Source organism: Fundulus heteroclitus, unplaced genomic scaffold (genome assembly GCF_011125445.2).
Source record: "Fundulus heteroclitus isolate FHET01 unplaced genomic scaffold, MU-UCD_Fhet_4.1 scaffold_156, whole genome shotgun sequence".
In the NCBI taxonomy this organism is placed as follows: domain Eukaryota; kingdom Metazoa; phylum Chordata; class Actinopteri; order Cyprinodontiformes; family Fundulidae; genus Fundulus; species Fundulus heteroclitus.
The window spans coordinates 336,604-353,470 of NW_023396568.1; positions in this window are offsets into that span (position 1 = coordinate 336,604).

The following is a 16,867-nucleotide window of genomic DNA, read 5'->3' on the forward strand; positions in this document are numbered from 1 at the left end:
GATAAAAAAGTCATAGATATAGCAAATTTGTGTGGTGTGCAGCCACATGTCACAAATACGTTTCACTCACAGACATTCAGAGGTCGGACGAGGAATCTTCCGAAACCTCTCGAGTTCAAACACGAGATCAGAGTAAATAAACATGGCAGATGAGAAGAACGACATGGACTAATTTTAACAGAGAAACAACATTGCAAAAAAAATAAAGGCATTGTTTAAAGGAATGGAGACAGCGCAAACAGGGGCTCTGTGTTTGTGGGGCTGTGGAAAAGAAGATGAAGTCCTACAGAAAGCGGCCGGTCTCTCTGGCAACAGTGACAGGATGCACCCACTCAACACGAGGGAGGCGTGCAAGGCTCTGTGGTCAACTACAGCCGCTGGCCGAACAAACGCAGCACAAAGAGACATCGTCTGTTATCTTTCTGTGGTGAATCAAGATTTAAAAGGTGAAAACACGTCAGAGTCTGAGTTTTTTTTTTTTTTTTTTGTGGCATTTTAATCAATACAGTCCACCATGATGCATCTTGTTTCATTTTCAAAAATAAAAAAATTCTTCTGCACTCAAACTACACATCTGTCGGCCACTGAAGCAGTGAGTGATGACTGACAGGGAGCGATATTGGGTCAACATGATAAATTATTCGGCCTTCCTTGTCCTCTCAAAGAGGACATTACAGCGAAAGGCGTTCGACAAGATCTCCCCGCCAACTCTGTTCTGTCCTTCCTCTTACGACAATTTCTTTTCTTTTCCTCTTCTGTAAATAAGAACATCCTAGGAACACGCAGACAAATAGAAGAACACATGTTTATGGCCCAAACATCTGATATCAAAAAGTGTTGCTCTCACTTTAGCTGGCAGCCTAAATGCTGCCACGGTGACAAACCTAAAATAATGAGACATTTCGCCCCCTGTTTCTCACAAAAAGTGAGAGTTAGCACTTCTTTCCTATTCTTACAAGGAAGCATAAAAGTCTTTCGGGAGGCAAAAATAAATTTGCTCTTCCTAATTATGCTTTTTTTATTTTGATTAAATATATGTGTATCACACCTTTTCCCTTTATCTGTTAATTATTCATCTACAAATTAACTTGTGTGGACTACAATTTTATTAAAAAGTGTAAATTTACCCCTAAAATTAGAATCACGCTTTAACAACTTTCAATCAAAGTCTAATAGACTTTAGACATGCTTTTGTTGAGCTTCCAGAGCTTTGTTTTTTTCCGGTTTCTCTGTGTTTGTGTCTCCTTCCTCGTTCTCACCTGATGGCAGCTGGAATGGTCTTCGGTCCCTCGTTTCTCTCAGCAGAGTAAAGCTGCTCTGAAACAGCAATCTAAGAAGCAGCTCTGAAAGGGCCGTTCAAAAGTAACTATATCCTGTGACCTTTATTCCCCTGTACAGACAGCTCAGTGATAACGGTACAAAGAAAAGCAGGGTTAGGTTACGAAACAGCACCCCAAGCATTGTTCAATCCAAACTGGAGTATGGCAAAACCTCAAACCAATCATTACATGGCTATCCACCTAAACTGTCCACCTAAACCAGAGAAAGAGCATTAACCTTAGAACCAGGCCCATGGTAACTCTAGAGGAGTTGTGGACTTCCACAGCTCGGGTGGTAACTATTAGTTTCATGCTAGACCAAGATGGCCTTTATGGACACCTGACAAAGTGCTGTTTATAGTTTGTCACAAGCCATGTAATGCCCACAGAAAACCTGTGGAAGAATACACTCTAGTCAGAAGAACCCTAAACAAAGCAAAATAAACCGTTGTTCAGAAAGACCAACCCTGCCCATTGCCCTGAACACACCATCCCTACCGGTCATGATGCTTGGGTGTTTGTGTTTTGATTTCGTTGTAATTTTGAATCATGCTTTTGTTAGTTATGTATTCTTCGCGGTTTGTTTAGTTCAATTAAATTTTATTTATAGAGTGCCAATTTTATTATATTTTTTTTATTTATTTATTTGACAGGGACAGTACAATTAAACATTGCAACCAAACAGGTGGCCGATGACCAAGTACATAAGGCTTGTAGCCATGGGCTAATTTGCAGCCTTCGTCCCTGGTTAGGCTTTTAAAAGATGTAAGCATTAAGGGGGAGGGAGGATAGTAACGGCACACAAATGCATAAAAAACAAGAGAAGTTAAAAGAAACAATACAGTACAAGCCAGTTTAGTGTTCACACTTTTGATTATCTTTGAGCCATTTTTTCAATCTTGTGGAGAAAAGTCGAACATCAGTCTGTGACTTAAGCTCCAGAGGCAAAGAGTTCCATAAATGTGATGCTTTCACTGAGAAGGCGGACTGACCCATAGATGTCCGACATCTTTTAATCCTGCAGTTCCCACTAGCTCCAGCTCTTGTCCTTCACAACACAACACATGTCCTCTCCAGGCACTTTAGAAAGTCATGTTAAAAGTAAAAAACTTTTCCTTTTTACCTAGTGAGTTTAGTTAGTAGATTCTGTTAGTTCCTTTTTGTTTCTGTTAAATCTCTGTTTTCTTCCTGTCTGCCCCGTCGTTATCCTCATTCACCCTCAGCTCTTCACCTTCATTGCTTTCACTTGTTTCACTGTCATCTGATTGGCTCTACCTGTTCTTCATTGTTCTCCTCTCGTGTCCTCCCCTGCATTCATACATCCCGGCCTTCACTGCCATTTGCCTGATGCTCAATTGCATCTCTTCCTGTTTGCTCCCTGCATTGTCAGAGTCTATAAGTTGTTGTTTTCATTTATTTAAGTGAACTACCTTCCCCAGGCGGCTCAGATGCTCTTGTTTGAATTTTGGATCAGCCTCCGCCTCAGAAAACATGGCATGACCATGAAACATGGTGGTGGTGGCATCATGATGTGAAGACACTCTCCAGCAAATCTGACTGTGATCTAGTGGTTTTGCAAAGAGTATTGGAAATAAAAACTTTTGTGTATGTGCAAAGCTGGTAGAGCCATACTCCTGAAGACTTCCAGCTGTGGTTACAGTGAAAAGTAGTTCAGTGAAAGCATTGACTTAAGTGGGGTTGAATAAAAATGCTCACCACACTTTTAGATCTTCATATCTATACTAATTTAGAAAATCACACCATTTCCCTTCTGACTTACAATTATGCATTACTTTCATGATCAGGACTAAATACAGTATCAAAACATCCAAAAGCAATGAATACTTGGGTGAGGCATGGTGTTTGAAAAATAACTTTTTCTATTCCTAATTTAAAATGTATTTCAGTAATCAGCGTCTTCAGAATCTTGAAGAGCAGATTTTATTTTTGTGTGTGTGTGGGATTTTTGTTTGACTTAAAGGTTTTTCTAATGAGAGCTGTAATTTTTTTAATACGTAACTAATGAGCAAGACAGCGATTAGCTTCTTTTCTTCTCGGCGCAGAACTTCTGTATATAGTGCTTAAAACTTGAAGCTCACGCTGGGCTATATTAACATTTCTGATTTGTTCAGTGGGAGGAAGTTATGACACTTGTTCCAGCTACAGGGGAGACAAAGGCAAAAATATCTGCTCACAAACCTACTGGCTGATTAGTCTTAAAAGGTTGACATTTAAACCCTTGCAATCAGTTATTAATCTGGATATCAAAATTTTCTGCAGACTTCAAGCAGCTAAATCAAGATTTGTTTAAAAAAACAGCCCCACATCTGGAATACGGGAAAAAATATAGTTTTCTGGAAAAATTATTCCAAATCAGAAAAGGTTGACCTTTATCCTACTTCTACGTAGACAGGAAGATCCCAAGCATTTAGTGTTTCTTTTGAATGTGCAGTGTCTGATAGCCGGTGAGGTTTGTTACACCGTGATGAATAAAGATGACTGTTGAACAATGCAGAGAAATCAACAGTCACGCTGAGCTCTAAGACTCAAAATTCCCTAATCCTCTTTTTTTTTTTTTTCAAAGCATGAACAAACAAACAAAGAAAACTATAACATATTTCTACACTGAACAAGGCAGTTGAAAATAATTTCCCATGAATGAGAGCCAGATGATTAGTACCCAGCCCTGAAGCTAGATTGCAGCGGCCCAGCCCTTATGGCATTGTGAAACGGGCGATCTGTGAGTTTGCGGGCTTCCTGTATGAGGTCTTTACCGTATGGTGGGGGACTGTGGTGGAGCACTCTTGAGAAAAGTATTTAACCTTTAACTGCCTCCTCTAATGTCACTCTGTCCCAGAGAAGGGCCATAAGCAAAACATGGGAGAAGAGGGGGGGGAATAATACTGTGGAGCAACGATGCCCCCATATGGAGAGAGGAGGAAACAAATTCTATAAATTAAAAAAATAAAACATTGATCCCAAAACCTCTGAGTTCTGTACTTAACAATATAAAAATTCTATTTGATATTTCGGTTCAGTATTTTGGATATTTTGCTGTCTTATATTTAACTAATTTGATACTGCCATCCTTTTCATTGTCATAGCTTTATCTTTAATAAATATACAAACTCTCTCTCTCTCTCTCTCTCTCTCTCTCTCTATATATATATATATATATATATATATATATATATATATATATATATATATATCGACAAGCTGATAAAATGCATTTTGTCCAATTTGGTTTAGGTTTCAATGAAAAACCTCACTTCAAGCAGTTACATGAGGATTTAGTCCCGGCTGAAAGTTTCCCATGTCCAGATTTTACAAACTGATAAAACATTATGGAAAATATCAAATGAGGGTATCAAATGAGAAAAAGACACTTTGACAGAGGTGCAGCATTTAACATAACAATAGCTTTCCCTTGTGAATGGGATTGGAAGCGGGGGGAGCAGAAGACAGATTTGAGAACATAAACTATAAGATCTTGGTTCTTGAGTCTGTATGCCTGAAAAGTCTTAGCTCAATATATGCGATTTAAATATAACCTGCAATTAGAAAAAAGTATTCATTCCTCTTGCGCTTTTCCCGATTTTGTCACACAACACAAACAAAACTTTCTGACCTACTTGCAAAATGATGCGAGGTGTAGCACTAATACTGCACATCACACTGAACCCACCATTCCTACAGTAAAACATGGTGGTGGTGCTCAATAGGCTGGACACTGAGCAGGCTAGTCACCTTCCAGCAGGACAGGAATGCTAAACCAACACCCAGAGGCACAGTCAAATTAATTACACCAAAGTCTATATCTTTGTTAGAATGTCAAGACCTAAGTCATATTAAGAGGCTGTGAAATGTAAAATGAGCTGCCTACAGATGCTCTATCAGGACGTCTGTCCAAGTTTCAGAAGAAGAATTGGCTGTTTTATTTAATGTATTGTATTTTTTTTTTCTTCTTTTTTTTTTTTTTTTGTTTTGTTTTGTTTTGTATTTTTTTCAAATCCAAGTAAGTCCTGTCAGATGCAAACTGATTTCACATCCAAGATACTGTATGGATTTAATGGGTCCTGTATGTATGCAGGTGCACATGTGATTCACGGAGCTCTGGTTTTTCATTAAACTTCAATGTGAAGGGGGGAAAAAAAGGGTCAGGGTTAGGGTTTGCAAAAAGTTCCATGCAGGCATTGACCTTTGGTCAGGAGCAGATCAAGAGTTTACCACATCCTGTAGCTTGTTTCTCACCAGGGTTGAGACTCTCAGCACTAAAAGATTCTTAAATTACAAGCTATGGCAGCACCTGAAGGTTTGCTATTGTTCAGCTCAAACGTCTTGTTTCAGGAGCAGCAACTTCAACATAACAGCCCTGATCAATAGTGCTTTTCATAGGGATTGTTTCATAGATGCGATCAATCAGATGTTTTGGAAGCCAGCTGGGGAGTCAGACACATCAAAGCGACGGCACAGACATAAACATGAAATCTCACCGAAAATATGAAATCTCACCTGAAGTATTCTTGCTCACGTTCCTTTTTCCCCCCCAAAAGGCATATTCAGACTTGTTACATGTTCAAACTATTTAGGAGGAGAAAATATGAAATTCACTAATTTATTCAGTATTTTGGGGCGACATTTTCAGTCTTCTCCAGCCATGATCCAATGTTGCTTAATAATTAATTGGTTCTGTGCGTTGCATAGTTCGAAGATACATTTTTAAATGATTTATGATCCAGTGACTGTATCTGCATGTCACTCTGGGCTTTTTAATACACATTTTTACCACACGGTTTTGGTCTAATCTGGGGGGGGGACTGGTAGCACTGTTGCCTAGCAGCAATAAAGTCCTGGGTTCAAATCCTTTCCTGAATGGAGTTTGCGTGCGTTCCTGCGTGTGTGGGTCCTCCTTTTTGTACTCCGGCTTCCTCCCACAGTCCAGAAAAATGCATATTAGGTAAACTGGTGTTAAATTGCCCCTAGTGTGAGTGCATGCATAGTTGTTTGTCCTCCTTGATCCACGATGTCCTGTTAGAAAGGGGACATGTCCAGGGTGCACCCCTCGCCCATTGACCCATGGAGACCAACATGCTGCACCCTTCCTCTGACCAGAAACAGGCTGGGATAGAAAATGTAAATGCTCACAAAGCTTTATATATCTTTATATGTAAAAAAAAAAAATCTATTTAGAATTGTACTTCTGCTTCATATATATCTATTATTTTGTGTTGATCTGTCACATATGATCAGAATTAAATTGAAGTTCTTAGTTTTAAAAGTGCCTGAATCACTTGAGTACCAAATACATCAGCAGGAACCTTACATAAAAATGAATTTGTTTCCTAAGACAAAGTTTCTGATTATGAAGAAAAATAAGTTTACTTTTTGATATCACGCTTCTACAAAAAAAAAAAAAAAAGTAGTACATGGACTGTGCAGAAAACATGTTACCTGTCATCTTTAGTTGCATCCAATTGTCTGTAGACTTTATGCACACAAAAAATCTCTTCTGGGAACAGTAGCGAAAGCTGCAAGAGAGTGGTTTTGTCAGGACAGGAAAGGAAATTCTGCTAAAATATTTACAGCTAATCTCGTTGCTTTGTATTGCTTCTGACATATGACAAAAAAATGTTAACTTTTTTTTGCCTTCATTTGTTTTTCAGCAGCTTAGAGAATTACAACAGGCCGGTTTGTGAGAATGACATCCAGCCAGGAGACAAAGATTCATTGAATTTTTGAAGAGCAAAAAATAGCAATGGACATGAAAGTGTTTTTTTTTTCCAGAAATGTCTCCAGTCCTTTGAGTGCAGAAACAGGAGCAGTGTGGCTGTAGGTGTCATGTAATCCCTAAATACCTCCAAAGATGTGTGAAGTGACTTGACCCTGGGTCACACTTGTTTTGATGTGGCAGAACAGGCTTGCTTCCCCTAAGAGGACACCCCACGTCAAATTTGCAGTTCCTATCTGGTCATATGCGGCAGATCTGTCTTCTAACGTGTGTGTGTGTGTGTGTGTGTGTGTGTGTGTGTGTGTGTGTGTGTGTGTGTGTGTGTGTGTGTGTGTGTGTGTGTGTGTGTGTGTGTGTGTGTGTGTGTGTGTGTGTGTGTGTGTGTGTGTGTGTGTGTGTGTGTGTGTGTGAAAAGCTCACTACTCTAACCAGATACATCTTTTAAGATTCTTCCAAGATTCTTCCGCACACAACACATTTTAATAAATTTAGACTCACGGAAATTACCGGTTTACAATTTACAATTACAAGACATTTTCTTAGAAAGTTGTATCTGGGTTTAGAAGTTTGCCATTGGTTTCAAAAGCCCATCAATGAAAGGTGTCAGCTTTTTCGTGTAAGGGCCTCCCAGGGATCAAGCGGTGCTGATCTTTGTTATTCGCTTTTCATTTATCTCCTGGAGAAATATACACCGTCTGAAGCTTGTATTACTCTCCAATGAGTGGATTGAAGCTAATCCATCATAACTGTGAAGGGGGAAAAGGTGCATCATTCCTCAAATTCCCTTGAAATACAGAAATTGTGACAAAATTCAGCAAATAATCTCAGATTGACCTAGTCTAGGTCTGGCGCAAGCTTGATTTTGGTCATGCCACAGGATCAAAGATTTCTTGTTTATCAAGACCTTTCATCAATATGTAATATAGCGCCGAGTGCAAATGGAGGTCAGATTTCAATGACACTTGAAAGTTTTAATACACAATCTGTGTTTAAGAAGGCTGCTCAAATTGAGCAGAATAGTCTAAAAAAATCAAATGCAAGTGTTTAAATTTTATACTGTGCAAAACACAGCGACAGACTTCTAGAGAGAACAGTTGCAGTCCACTGAATGTTCCCGTTCAATGAAGCAATTAATACATAAAATATGAGCTCATTAGGACAAAACACTGATTTTATTGCTTTTTTTAATCCTCAAATGTAGAATGTATTCCTTTTTTTCCTTAAGTCACACATTTGGCTATTCATTACCAAAGTGAATTAGTCATCTCAGGGTACTACTCCAAATGCATGCACAATGTTTGTGGAAATTAGTTCGGCCAGTTTTGCTAATTAAACCTTACCGCACTAGGGCCCCCACAAGTTTTGGTGTTTGCAAAATTCTACACACTTCTTTGGGTTTGTGTTCCTGGTTTAGGTCATTCATGTAAACTAAGTATTTGTCACAATGTTAGAGGTTTAACGAGTTAATTCTTTAACAAACGAGATTGTGTTTGGGCGTACTGTTACTCTTTCTTTTCTTTTAGATTTTAAAAAAGGTTACTTCTTCACTCGATTCAGATTTTCCAGAGTAAAATCTAATTGCCGTTCAATCCTAAATACTACATGCATGGAAATGTTGCTACTTTAAGAACATGTTACCTCATGGTCAATAGTTTTCTGAAAAAGTGGTTCTATGTTTGTAAAAAATAAAAAAAAATGAAAAAATAAAAAGTTAATTTTGATTCTGATCTATACTTTGTTATGAAACTAGAAAACTGAGAGTTTTCCCATGCGTGTCATATGCAGCACTGGAGAGAAATCAAGGATTCAGACAATATCCCTACTTTCTGTCACTAGATGGTGGTTTTCGGTTTTACAGAATCCTTTTGGTATTTGGACATCTTAACATCTGGATTCCTCCTATGATGACATTAAAAACCTAACGCCATCAAGCTGAAAACCAGAGTTGCAGCTTGTTTTCATTGAATGGGACAAAAAGGTGGCGGCTAGCATAATAATTAGTTGTTCTTTTATTTTCAGAAGTTGTTAGTTGGTTGTATTAAGCCGCGTGGTTGTCTTGCATCTCAATATGCAGCTGTGGAATGGTTAACATTTATTTTTCACATGTTTTCTGCCATATATAGTACTTCCTGTCAGTGACGGTGGCACCTCAAAGAGAGTGTTGATTAAACACGGAGGTGTTTGGAAAACTTTTGCCAATATGTACTCACACATCCATTCGCTTCATGTTTTTTTATCATTATTCATAGGCGTGTGTGTGTGTGTGTGTGTGTGTGTGTGTGTGTGCAGGAGGATGGGGGAGTACAAAGAAAACTGCCGAAGGCCTTTGAACATGACAGAATTTAATCAATGAGAAAAAAAAACAATGAAAAAAAAAACGCAGTGAACCTTCCAACTAGTGGCCGACCTACCAAATTTACATTAATAATGCATCGACAGAGAGGTCACCAAAGAACCCAAAACAACATCGTAAGCACTGCAGGACTAATTTGCCTCCATTAAGATCAGCGTTAGCGATTCAAGAATAAAAAAAGAGACTGGGTTCATTTGGAAGATTTTACCAGCTCTCGCATCTACAACAACCGTTTTGATATTCCTCAGAATTCTGCAGAAAATATGCTGATGACTTGTCAAAATAGAAGTAAAACCACATGGGAACGTATGCGTCCACTGAGGTTTGGCGTAAAACTTAAACTTACAGCATTTGTAAAAAGAGAAATGCTTACAGTCTTGGGTTGCTCTCCTTCCTCAGCAGTTCTTGATGGAGCCCTGAATTCTGCTCTCAACCAGAAATCCTGAATGCTCAGCCATCGGGTCGTGACTTTAAGCTCACAACTCGCTTTATGCAGCTGCAGAATGATCCAAAGTGTTATAAATAAATGAAGGCGTTGGAGTGGCCTAGGAAATGTCTGGATACTCGAACTGCAGGATGGACAAAAATTCCTCCATAGAAATGTAAAAGATTACTCACCAATTATTTTTACTATTGTTGCTCCCAATAGTGGCACAACCAGTTATTAAGTTAAATGGGGAAATTAGTTTTCCAGATAAGGTTATGTTGGGTTCGATAGCCTTTTTCCCCCTGAATCTCTAAAATCACCATGTGTACCTTCTTTTAGTATTGGCTCAGATGATCTTTAACTCGGATATTAGCCTTTTCTTAAGACGTAAAGCAATGTGACATAAAGGCAAAAATAAGAAACCTGTGTTAGAGGAACTACTTTTTCATGACACAATTTGTTAAAGTCCTAATGAAACACATGGATCAAAGTTCAGCTTTAGTAACAGCTTGCCAGCAGAGTAAATTCATAGGTGATTACTTTTGGAAAGAGTTATTTAAAAAACACTGTTTGTTTGAAGCAGTAAGTATAGCAACACTAAAAGGATTTTTTTCTCTTTAAATGAACACAACTTTCTAGTTGTTTATATGTGTAACAACAGTGCTATGTGTGTGCGTGTATGTTTGAGTCTTACCGACAGTAATTTTGATGTCTTTAAATTGTATCTTTCTTTCTGAGGTTCTTTCATTGAAAAATCTTTCTTTAAAAATATAATTCACCAACAAAATCTTGTGCACAACGTATTATTCTGGAATGCAGGAGCATCGCAGGAGTCTTTTGTTAACAACCGCCGGAGCCGGAAATATTAATATTGTCATAATTAATGCCAGTTGTGTTACATCTTGACCTGTGATGTCAAACTTTTACTCAGGATTACACAAGATCACCTTCCAGTTGCCCACCTTTTGCCCTCACACCGCTATAATTAAAACCATTTTCCTAATTTTCCTTCCCACTTCACCGAGGATGTCATCTGACTAGTTGCTCAAAGGGCCAAAGCATACGAGTGAGGGACTGTGGTAACTATGGAAACCGATTCTCAAAAGTTGTCCGTTAATGCTTAGATATGTGAGTTCACTCACTAAAGCTCCTCTGCCTCCCATCAGGAGGCACAAAACCATAAATCAAAGCCGCTTTCCGCTGAGCTAAATGATGACAGACAATGCACGCTTTTAAGCTTTACTGCTGAAAGATTTATGTGAAACGGACCGGACGATTCCGCAGGCAATTTCTTCATCCGCATCTGCCCTGGCACAAGAAACAAATAAAGTGAGCCATAAGAGCACAGGTCAGTGGTGATAAATCATCCACAGTTCTGACAGAAAGTATCTAAAAGGTACGTTTTGAATTACAAGCTGAATAAAAAAAATGACAGATGCGAGAAAACTATATATATTTTTTTTTATTTGCCATGAATGGAGCCCTGATATCTTGGCTTAATCTAAAGAAGTACCCAAACTCAGAAGGGAGGAAGGCTGGAGTCATCTAACACAATTTACATACAGTAGCTGTCTAACCTACAGCTCCGCAGAAAAGGAAATTCAGTGGAGGTAAAAAATAAATAAAAAAATAAGGTACAAAAACATAAATCAGGGTGGCTAGAAGCCTGGGTGTCCAGAAAGGAGCAGAAATAATCAGCAGACAAGAACAATCTGGCAAATGAGAACAAGTATGACTGATCGCTAAACGGTCTGTTGCAGAGGGAGGAAAGAGGAGTAATTAACGGAGCGGGAAACTAGCGGGGGGGTTCTTACAAATTTATCTTCTCTTTATTCTTTCTACTGAAGCAGAAACAGTTTAGAAAACAGAGAGAGTTTTTTTTCTTATTCCATCACTCTATGACACTGACTAAATTGATCCACATAAAACCTAACTAACAGTAATGAAGAAATGCCATTTCGCCAAAAAACAGAGCCACATCGGAAGGCTTTTCTTTTCAGTCTCAGAACTGAAGCAGAAAAGTAACAGAGGAGCTCGTCTAGCTGTTAGAAACAGGATGAGAGGCAGCTGTCTGCACCCTGAGCCGCTGCAACAGTTCGTCATAGACCTTTCCTAAAACAGTAAGGTTCTTTTTTTTAATCATCACCAGAAGGTTTGAAATCCTACACAGCAGATATAAAATATTTTATTCAATTATCCAAAATGGATTAAGTTCTCATCTTTGTTGAATTTTGTGACTGAAACCTAAATTTCAGGATATATCTTCCAAAGACAAAGCCACAAAATGAGCCTGCTTCCCAGAGAGCCTGAGAGTAAATTCAGACACAACAAACTGTCGCAGAAATGAATCTGTGAATCCCTCAGCTGTGCACCTTCATAAAACTAATTTGTAAAAAAAACAGGCTTGTTTTTTTTATTTTTACTAAAAATACACAGCTCTCTCTGTGAACCTGCTGGCCTTTCATCCAGATCATCAGCGTGGTTTTCATCCATAAGTACACGTACATTCACTCCTATAACCTTTTATTTTTGTCGCTAAAACCCTGAAAGTGTCAGACAGTTTGGAGAACCTTTTTCATTCTCAGTATATATTTAGATATACCAAGTGTAAACCAAGTGTTGTTGGAAATTCTGGCATCCAGTGACTACATTTGTCCAAACCGCCTAGCTGCGAGACATACATTTAGATATGATAATAATAATAATAATAATAATAATAATAATAATAATAATAATAATAATAATAATAATAATAATAATAATAATAATAAGTTGTTTGGGGTTAGGTTCATGAGCTTGGAAGTGAGTTTCTGCCTCACATGCAGTCTCTTGGCTTTTTTAATAAGGATAAACTGAGATTAGTTAGTCCTCGAGGCTAAAGCTAATAGGTATTATAACAGGGTAAATGCCCAAACAGACTTCTGCTATCTATCTTTAAATAACTCCAAAAATCAAAAATGACATTTTACGAGACTGCCATTTCATTAAGCCTTTAAACCAGGTTTGCATTTGGGCTGTTGTTGATTCAGAAGCTATGATAATAACAATAATCCTTTACGCATGAAGGGGAGAGGAAGCAGCGTGCTGCCAACGATCTTCCAACACATACCGAGAACAATACATAAGTTTTCCAACTTCATAAGACATTCTGGTTGTTTGTCCAACTTGGAACTCAGAAAATCTCACCTGTGAATGCAGGAAAAAAAATATTTGCTTTTAACCTTTGAACAGACCGAATTGGTCCTTTCATGCACTTTATTGGCCCTAATAACGTTATGGTTTAGGGACAAGGAGGTGGGCTTCTACCTTTTAGAAGTAAATACAATAATTATGTTGCTCTTACCTAAAACCTGCTGTTAAAATCCTTAGAAGGTAAGTTGTTTTGAAATTGTGCCACATTATTAACTCTACTACTTAACTTATTATCAGAGCCTTATTCCTTCAGGGTGTTCTGAGTCGCTTTTGGTCAGCGCCTCATGCATTCATGCAAACCTGTAATAGAGATCTGATTATGTGGGGTCTGAAGAAAACTTTAAGGTCCATACGTTTTCACACAACATCCCTCCCTGCTGGCTGATTTGTGCAAATAAGGGTGTTTGAATGGACTTTCTGCATAAACAACATTCGGCCCCCCTGATGTTGTTTTATTATGTGCATTGGAGGATCCCTGGGAGAAGTTGGTTGAAGTTGGTTGATTGAAGATGTCTAACGCTTCTGTGTGTGCGCGTCAAACCAGTTTAAAAACCTTATTGACTAAGGACAGAGAGAGGGACTGGAGTCCAAATAATGAATGTGCTCCATCATCCTCAGCCATAATGGGTGATAAGTGGCCTGGTATCAGGAGTCAATTATTTTGAGAAAGATGATTAAGGAGTATTTTTGATGGATTTTTCCCAGACAGACAGCTCTCTGTAAGCCTTGAATCAGATTGAACACGAGACCACGGAGCGCCTTGTTTACTCTCTTCTGCTTTTTGAATAGCCTAGAATCAATAGAAGTTGATGTGTCATGTCATAAATGTCATCTGCTCTTCACAGAAGGACTCTCTCCTCCTCTAAGACCTTTGCTAAGTTTTAATAGCAGCTATCTTATCCGTGGAGTGTTAGAAAACATACAATAAGCTGAAAAATCAAGTGATGAAACGGCGTTGATTTGCTGAAACTGTTAACCAGCCGCCTCTCGTGATCAAGCAAACCGTGATCCCCGTCTCTGTACCCTCCATCAGCTTGAATTTTAAATACCTTGTGTTTCACTGGCGCAGGAAGATCCATCGCAGCTCTTATATGCCGTGCATACCGGACATGCGTGCCACTGCTTTCACACGACTAATTCTCAAATACTACTATAATGACCAAGCTCAATCTCAAGCAACACAATTTACCCTGCCTGTGCTGATGAGCAAGCTCTCCCCTTAGGTTGTTGGGTCAAAGGTCATGAACCCCACCCTGACACATTTGAACACGTAATTCAACGCCCTGCATCCTATTACACGTGTACTATTCAATCCAGGGTAGCATCCGAAGCCATACACACACACCTCAAAGACATGGCAGGACTCAACATCCTACAAGCTGCAGGATGTTTTCTCAAGTTTCGACCTGTGTAACGTGTTCGTCAATGCGCCGACATCTTTTTGGTCTTTTTTTTTTCTTTTTTCCAATGTCGACATTTGTTCTGTTAGAATCTGGGCCTTTTTTCATGTTTCAGAGCGAGTCATTGAGTTTCAGGCCTGTCATACATTCTAGAAAAGGCCCCATGTGGCTAATTGGGGCTAATAATAAAGTTAGAATATTCTAGTGAGTGATTTCAAGGGATGGTTAAACTGACAAAGAGTCTCAGAGTCCCACAAGAGCAACGGAGGGCTTTTGTTTTCAGTAAAAATATGCTCCTGACTGAAAACTAACCAAGAACTGTCTCATCAACAACAAATCCAAAATCCTTCATCCCAAATGTCCAGATCCCAATTTGCAGTTATCGCTCCAAACATTTATTTTTAACTTTTTCTGTCCTGTGGATGTATATTTACAGACCCCTCACATTTGACGGCGTGCTGGGCTGAAGAGTGAGCAGGGATGAGCGAAAGGTAATAGGCGTCTATATATGTTGTGGCCCAAAGGCTGAGCGAACAGACTCCCAGCACACCTACAAGCTCCCACTCATCTGATGGAAAGCAAACACTCACACAGCCATGTTTCTTGGCTCTGTTTCAGTGCTGCTTATTTCTCCATCCCAGCCTTCCCTCTTAACCGTCTCATAAATGTACACTGAGCCTGAGGCTGCAGGCTATTCTTCACCGAACAATCTCCTGCTCACTGTGTCCGTCTCAGAAGAATCACCCACCCTCTAAAATATACACCAAGCTATGAAACCTTTGCCCTGAGCACATCTCCAAACAATCTGAAATGAACTTATATTGGTTTGCGCCTCAGCAGGAGCCTGACGCTTGCTCCTGTGTGTATACTCCAAATATATGGTCGTGTCACCGGGGCTTTCTGGCCATCTAGCAGGCGGTTCTAACCTAAACAGTGATCCAGAATTACAATCTACTGCCCACTCTGTCCTGTTCCTGACCGGCTCCTCCGCGGAGAATACAAGAACAGAGATGAAGCGATATGAGGGAAAAGGTTATGTGGATTCATCCTGCTTTGTTATGTAGGGAATCTAAATGCAGAATTACTCTCTCGCCACCTCGCTTCTCGCTTTTATTTCTGTTCTTTGCGAAACGGTGGGCCGTTGCAGATAAGATTTTAAAAAGGCAGTCGGTTTAAAAGGCGCATCTCGTCATATTTCAATGCTAGAAAGCGTCAAACTCTTTAGAGAATAAACCATGAATTAATCACAGTTAGACTTATTGTTTTTAAAAAAGAAAATGGATTTCATTGGTCACTTTTGTGAGAGTAAGCCTTTGGATAGGGATGCTTTTTGCCTAAGGATTTAGACGCGTGTGTTTTTGTAAAATTATACAGTAAGATTGTTTTTTCATTGTTTCTGTAAGTATAAAACAGATCTTTTACTAAATGGATTAAACATGATTATTTGTGTTCTTACTTTTAGCTGCTTGGATTCTCTGGCTCAGTGTTGTCAGCAACCACTGCATGGCTCGCTATTATAACGGAGTCCAGCGACACAATTGTTGGGGAAAAATGGAAGTGCTGGTGAATGCCTGCGTGAGTTAGAGCAACAATGCTGGGTCAGAAACGGAGCAGAAATAAAATCTACCTGGACGCTGTTAGAATCATAGCTTTTTTATTATTATTATTATTATTATTATTATTACGATCTTTACCCCAAGTAGTTATTTAATAATGTTGGAGGAATACAGGTGTTACTTGGCTAGCTGCAGTGTGCTTTTAAATCCCTGGCTGGGATATCCGGTTTATTTGGTCTCCAAGCTACTGCTCTCACACAACATTTCTAATGACTTCTTCCTCTTCCTCACTGGACAAATCACCATACAACTTCAAGCGCGAGAGATTCCCAGGGGACCATTGTGTTATGCATCGATGTTCATAATTGGTGATGTTCAGTAAGCCCATGAATTTAATCTGTTTTATATTGTTTTCAATTTTGACCATAGAAATCATAACTCTTGTAAACTACAAGTCCCAACATAATTATAAAGAACATTGTTAAAATTCTATACATATATACATTTTCATTCTGGCATTCGGCTTAGGTTAAAAGGAACAAAAACATCTTAAATAAGACAATGACCTCAATTAAATATGAGGTTATTTATTTTTCTTTCCTGCTTCCATAAGGAGCATCCTATAGAGGTACAAATTATTATAAGTATATTTTCAGAAAATAGTCCCAGGCCTAGTTTGTGTCTTTGATACGCAGAACTCAGGTTTGAATCCCAGTTGCATCAGGAAGAATATCGGCAATAAAAACTGCCAAGTCTGCAGTGGTGGTTCTAGACCAAATTTCCCACAGGGGGCAGTGTTTTTTTCATGGGGGCAGAGAACAATCGTATGAAACAAAGAAAACGGGGCAATATTTCATTGTTTAATATGTCAAGTAGCCACTTGCCAATG